This window comes from Orbicella faveolata, unplaced genomic scaffold (assembly GCF_042242905.1).
Source record: "Orbicella faveolata isolate gen_17 unplaced genomic scaffold, um_ofav_v1 contig_34, whole genome shotgun sequence".
Classification (NCBI taxonomy): Eukaryota; Metazoa; Cnidaria; class Anthozoa; order Scleractinia; family Merulinidae; genus Orbicella; species Orbicella faveolata.
Genome location: NW_028301563.1, coordinates 28206 through 34994, shown reverse-complemented (window position 1 = coordinate 34994; position 6789 = coordinate 28206). Strand labels below are relative to the sequence as shown.

Below are 6789 nucleotides of genomic sequence, written 5' to 3'. Positions count from 1 at the left end.
TGGCTCGATTTCCCGGAACTTGGGGGATATTGTCCAGTCCCAGGGACTCTATACTAACTTCTGATGGCCTTGGGTTGCAGTGAAATGGACAAGGAAAAACAATTGAACGCTCGGTTGAGCAACTATGGGTTGATATCCAGAACTTGGATCATATTTCCCAGTACCCGGTACTCTAAACTGGCACGTGATGGCCTTGGTTTGCAGGGAAATCCTCAGGGGAAAAATTATTGCACGCTCGGTTTCGAGCTTACAGATTTGTGCTCGGTAAAAGGAGTGCCTACTACTTGACTCACCTTTCACGAGTTAATGTTCGCTTTATCACTATGGTAACGAAGGAAGTAAGGTACTGAAGCACCCGTTTCTTAAAATACGTATTTGTAATTTGCGAAATGGAGCACTTGTGATCTTTCGGCTATAACTCGCTGTTAAAAAATATCACTGCATCCAGTTGTATGTACGAAGTGTTAAATAATCTGAAGCAATAAGTGTTATATAGTACAGTCTTGGAAGGACTCGGTTCTCGAAATACAGATCTTCGAATTTACAAATTTCGGAGTTCCGCTGTTTTATTCCTTTTTAGGTTTTCGTACAGAGGAATTTTACTGTTTTGATACTTGATACGTTTATTTCGGTATAGATTTGTTTCTTTCGTTTTGTATCGTTGTGTAAAATAAAGTAAGCCCTACAAGGGCTTGTATTTACATCAAATTGTCTAATGGAGGAGTGTGCTTGTAGGTTCGTGCAGAAAATTTTCCTTTCCACGAATGAAAGGAATCTGTCGTATCGACAAACTTAGATAATGGTAACATGATGTTGTGAAATATCTGTGAGTCGTAGTAATTATATGCAATTGTGGAATGGATAATTTCGCTTGTCATATCTTGCATGAAATTCTCGATGGGACGAAAGTTTCGAATTGGTCGTTTCGAGAAACTTCTATTGGGGTACGCAATGTCATGAAATATTTTTAAGTCGATGTTATGACATGCGATTCTCGAATGGAGAACTCTGCTTGTGTTATTTGCCTTTCATGTAATGTAACGAGTTGATAACATCAAAAACCTTCTGCTTGCGTTATTTGACACCCAACAACTGCTACCCAAACTTTAATGTTTACAAAGCAAAATCTATTGGCTTTTGTTTGCAGACCATCTGTTTGTTGAAAACGAAGACAGATCCTTATATATAAATTTTTTGTTGTTAAAATTGTTTACAAGCCATTACCCAACGCATAATTTTGGTTTGTTTCGTGAGTTAAGCGGAAATAAATTGCTCGTTACTTGAATTAATTTTTTCGCGGCTGTCAGAAATCGAACTAGCCAACGTCGCTAATGAAAATATTTTAACCCATTTTTTAGTTCTTTAATAAACTATGCTCCTAGCTTATATAGTATATGGAGCAAAGGAGGGAGTATAATGCTGATAAACATCCAGTGCTGTTCGTGTCGAATAACGACAATGCATCTACAGATAGGCGAGACGCGAATTCTGTTTACATTATTTAAAGTCAGCCGTATTTAGTTGATAGACTCGCTGTTGTTAAAATTCAAAGATTTACCAAATGGAAGTTCTATTCAAATTTTATTTCGTGCCAGATACTAGTTAATGTCTAGAGATATTTTTATTTTTGATGAAGGTCGGTAGCTTGATCTTGAGGATATTGTCAAATTTTCATCCGCCGCCAACCTGCGGGGGTAAGTATGATGAAATTTGAGCACTACATCAGAATTAAAGACTGACAGTGAATTTTTTACGTTTCCTGCTGTGAAATTCCTTAAAATTTGACAGACTGGTGACAAATATTAAGTTTAACAATAATTTTCTGTTTTCTTTAAAATTGTTTACAAGCCATTCTCAGTGTGTAATTATGTTTTGTTTCGTGGGTTAAGCGTAAATAACTAGCTCTCTACTTGAATTCATTTCTTCACGGCTGTCAGTTATCGAACGGAGTAACTTCCTAAAAGTAGCACATTGCCAAAAAATATTCTAACCCATTTTTTAAGTTTGTCAGTAAAGGAGGCTCCAAGCTTATAGAGTATATGGAGTGAGGGGGCGATAATGCTGCTAAACATCCAGTGCTGTTCGTTTCAAATAACAAATAACAACAGTGCATATGCAAATAGTGGTGACGCAAATTCTGTTTACATTATTTTTATTCAGCCGTATACAGTTTATAGACTCACTGTTCCTAAAAATCAAAGAAGGCGTCCTAAATTGAAGTTTCTATGTAATTTGTATTTCATACCAGATACTTTTCAATGTGTAGCTATATTTTGTTTGGTGACTTACCTCTTTAACTCGTTCTTGAGGATAAGTAATTTCCATCCCAAGATAAACACAATTTACCAGAAGTTGAAAAACAGAAAGCGCAAAAAAATGAAAATGCTTTTTCCTAGCTATTCCTAATATCTGACAGTGCTTTCAGCCTTTGAAACCGTCCTCAGCATCAATTTTCCCTGCAAATAAAACGATAAATTTTCTCAAAAGTGGACAGGATAAAATGTACCACTAAGGTAAGCATTTCTGTGGAAACAATATATTGAGTTTCCTTCTTGTGGGCTAGTGAAAACTCCGAAATATATCACATTTGCGCGAGTGGAGCATAGCGTACACAACTCTGTGGCGCACAGATGAATGAAGTAGGATTTTGGTTTCCAAAAACTAACAGACCTCTCTTTCCCCCCACAGGTAACTTTCCAAAGTCAGTACTCTGTTTCCGAAGAAATAATCCCAATCCAACAGCGGAAAATCGAACCAGTATCATGCTATGGAAGTCTTCACTTCGTCTTCGTTGAGGTCTGCGATAAACTATTTCCTAACATTCCTAAAAGTACGATTAAAAGTCGCATGAGAAATCTTGGTCTTAAGCTGTTGAAGGCGCCTCAAGAAATTCAGAACAAGTTGAGAACTGCTAGACCTTACTTGGCCTGTTACAAATTCCTCTCGTTGATTTACAAACGAGACGTTGTCATTCTTGAAGCTTATCACGATTCACGCGAAGAAAGAAAGGAAAACTCTAAAAAACTGTATGGACCTTTCTTAAGTAATCTTAGTGATAGTAGCGATACTAACTACACACACGGGGGAGGACAAAATCAGAACGTAGGGGACATTTTTTTAAGGGATAATGTAGAGTCCACTATGCCTCCCAAAAAACATGGGTTAAGTACCAATTTCTTAGTAGAAAATCTCTTGAATTCTTCTCCGGGAAGTTTAGCCGTAGAAAAGCCAATGACTGGGTTTTCAGAATCACAGGAACAAATAGTCGATGAGCAGATTTCGACAGACTCGGAACCCGAGTCAAGTTATTCCTCGGACAGCGATACCAATTTCGAGTCCTCACCGGACGAAGAAAGCGCTGGCAAACAAGATTATGGCATTGTCGAGCTGTTTCATAAAAAAGATATAGATATAGATTGCTTCCCCGACGTCGTTAAACGTGTGAGTGAAATGAAGGAATTCTTTCAATCAGACTTGAATTTTAAGCGCAGACAGTCCAAACTGTCGGATGTCACGTGGGCGAAAACTTTGGAACGGTTAGTGATCTTTTTGGCTTATTGTTCGCGCACGTTGAAGCTAGACATTCGATTGGAATTGGTGGAAAATATGAATATCGTGGAATCCTTTATCAAGCACATAAAGCATAGCCGGCGAGTTAAGAACAACACTGCTGCCCTTTATGTAATGTCCTTCATAAAGGTTGCGAAATTCCTGCATGCAAACGAGAGTCGCGGAAATTATGACGCAGTGGATAGCATTAGTGATCTTCGCGCCCTTCAGAACCAACTCCTCAGAGAACATGCTGTTTTGGAATCCACCAAAGAACCTGAGAAGAGAAGGCTGTTTTGGCCGCAATTTCAAGAATTAACCCGTTCCCTTCATCAACAATTCGAAGACGAACTCGATGTGCGACAGAAAGCACGTCTGCACATGAATTTCACACTATTGCTACTTTTTGCGATAAATCCAGGCCGTGCTAAAGAGTTCAGAACCCTTCGCATCGTTACAGATATCCCAGAGAACGAAGTTGATGAAATCGTCGGGAAGCTACCGAACGGAGAGAACTTTATGGTGTTTGCGAAAAACGGAGTCACCCGTCTCGTCGAGAAAGGTTACAAAACGGTGAAAAGATACGGCCCGAATGTCATAGAAATGAGCGAATTTCATTTCGTGGATTTTCATGTTAAGCGTTACGTCGAACGGTCGCGACTAAAGCTCATACCCCGGGGCTGTAGTCATGACTTTTTTTTGTCAACAACCGAGGCTCATTTTTTAAATCACCGGGATCTTTCTCCAGTTACTTGGCGAAAATCTTTCGGGAGAATCTCGCCTTTCACTGCACAATGAACGAAATGCGACACGCATTGGTGGAAAACTTTAGGTCTAGCAAAGAAAGTTCCGATGTACAGCTGGCAGAAAGCTTAGCTCGTGTCTGTAAGCACAGTTTGCGTACTCAAATGCAGGTCTACGTCAAAAGAAGTCAACAGGAAAGAACGAAACGCGCATTGCACTACCTTAATCAATCAGCAGTTAACGCCATAGTGGACGACGTTCCAGGTACATCTTGCAATGTTGACGACGAAGTCGAGGATGATTCATCAGGGGAAGAACGTGATCTACCCGCTCGTGGAGAAATATGCGCTCTTATACCGGCTGATGCACGAGCTAAATCGCCCGAGATATTCTTGGCTAAGGTTTTAAAGTACAGCGCAGATGGTCAGAGCGTGCGCTTGGCGTGGCTAAAGCAAATAGAAGGCAAGCCAAACCACTACAAGTTTCAGGTTGGCCATTCGGTCTGGGAGGAGAAGGTTTCGAGTCTCATCTACCCACTGGATGTCACTTATAAGCGAGACGAAGGCAGTTATGAGCTTCGGAGTGCCAAGAAAGAGATTTATCAACAACTGAAGTCAGCTGTTTCTGTCTAACATCGCATCGAAAATCATTTTCTAGTCATTTTCAGAGAAAAATGATTTTAAAAAAAACGTTTTCAAATCATTTTTAGAGTCGTTATAGCAATGTTGACACATAACAGCATGATTCCGTTGACTCTATCCGTTACATCTGAAGTTATAAAAACGAGCAATAGCTATATTTGTGTAATGCTTTTTTTTCAAATTTAGCTGCCTAAATTTTTTTTCAAACCTCGTTAATGAAAACAGAAATAACTCGCATTTGCACTGAATGGAACTCCATTCGTGTCAAATGAGCTTTACGGATTGTTCGCTGCACTAAAAACTTAAGTCAAAAACTGGCATATGGCGCTGAATTGAACGCCATTCGCGTCAAATAAGCCGGGTACGGATTTCTCGCTGTTCTGAAAATCCAAGTCAAAACATGCATGTTCCATTTACCCACGAAATGTCGTGTCAAATCGAGGGTTGCCTGGGATCGTCGGGAGAAACCAAGAGATTTTCTAAGTTATAATACTGCGTTTCCTTAAACTAGCGTCCTGAACATTAATTTCAAATTTCGCCTTTTCGACTGGATCTTGACATCGCCCAAGGCATTGAACGTTAAGTCGACTAACATTTTAGAGGCGGTTGTTATTAGGGCACCTAATTAAGGAAATAGGGAATTAAACTCAGTTGGCGTTTAATTAGAAAACTCTGTTGATTCTCGTCTGAATGTATACAGAAAACAGTTCTGCTGTCCAAAATTTTCTTTCTTTTGTTTGTGATTCAGAGGCAATTAATAATTGGTAATTTCTGATAGAGACCCGAGGACGTACATTGCAATAGGCAATTTATAGAGGGTACCCTGTCGGAATATTAATTCTGACACCTTTTGGTTTCTTTGAGAAGCCATTACTGCCACTGAGCAGAGAAATATTGAGTTAGAGTTTTTTAGGTGAATCTACAAAATTCAGACCGCAATGGGTAAAAAGCGCAAAAATGTCCAAAGAGATCAACAACGTTTGCAAACTTTTCTGCAAACAAAGTGTTTGATTTGTTACACTCCGGGGCCACTGGCTTCTCGTAGACTTCCTTGTTGCAAGGTTTTTATGCACGAGAGCTGTTTGCTAAAATGTTTTCAGCATGCGAGTACCAGTAAAAGAAAATGCCCCCATTGTAGACAGGAAATTTATGCCATTAATAAGGGCGAACTCGAACCTTCGTGCATTCCGGAGGGAGTTTTCTTATTTCGGTTAGAATTTGAAACGTTCGTTGCTAAGTCTCCTGCTCAAATAGCAGATGAATTATGGGATTTCTTGCCTAACCTAGTACCTCCACCTGGTTGGTCAGACTATCGAAGAATGTGGAGAAGATAAGGAGCTCATTATGAAGAGCTTTAAATTGTCAACTCTTTTTTACACTTTTTAGAATATTTTCCAATATATTATCAAGCAACTTAGCTTCTTTATATAAGTTTAAATACTTTAGTACTGAGTCCTTTTAAACGTTTCGTAGTTTTGTTATTAATAGATTTTCTGGCATGTATATCCATTATATAGCTATTATAATCAAGCGCGTTTGAGTTTGATATGTGCTTATAGTCTGATGACGGAGATGCTCGAACGATTTCTGTATGATCTAGATAAACTAAAACGAAGCAATTTGATTTGTTTCGTGAACGGAGTTAACGGCGCGAGGTCTTTCTTATTTGTTAATCAAATATAGTTCTCTCCGTCTATAATGAAACAGATTGCGAAAACTCGGGAAAACCGCCAGTGTTTTTCCAGGCCATACAGAAATCGCTCTTTAAACTTTTCTTGTTCTCATCATAATTATAGAAATGTGCCCAATGATCAACATTTTGTTTTTCAACACGGCCTGGAGATTAATCAAAAAG

The 6789-nt window shown here is 39.1% G+C and overlaps 1 pseudogene across 1 annotated transcript; it reads left to right on the top strand.

Moving 5' to 3' along the window:
• Positions 1–211: 211 nt before the first annotated feature.
• On the top strand, positions 212–5074 carry LOC149104182 (uncharacterized; annotated as a pseudogene). The gene is made up of 2 exons (XR_016201606.1): positions 212–343; positions 2689–5074. The product of XR_016201606.1 is annotated as an uncharacterized LOC149104182 (transcript).
• Positions 5075–6789: the final 1715 nt, after the last annotated feature.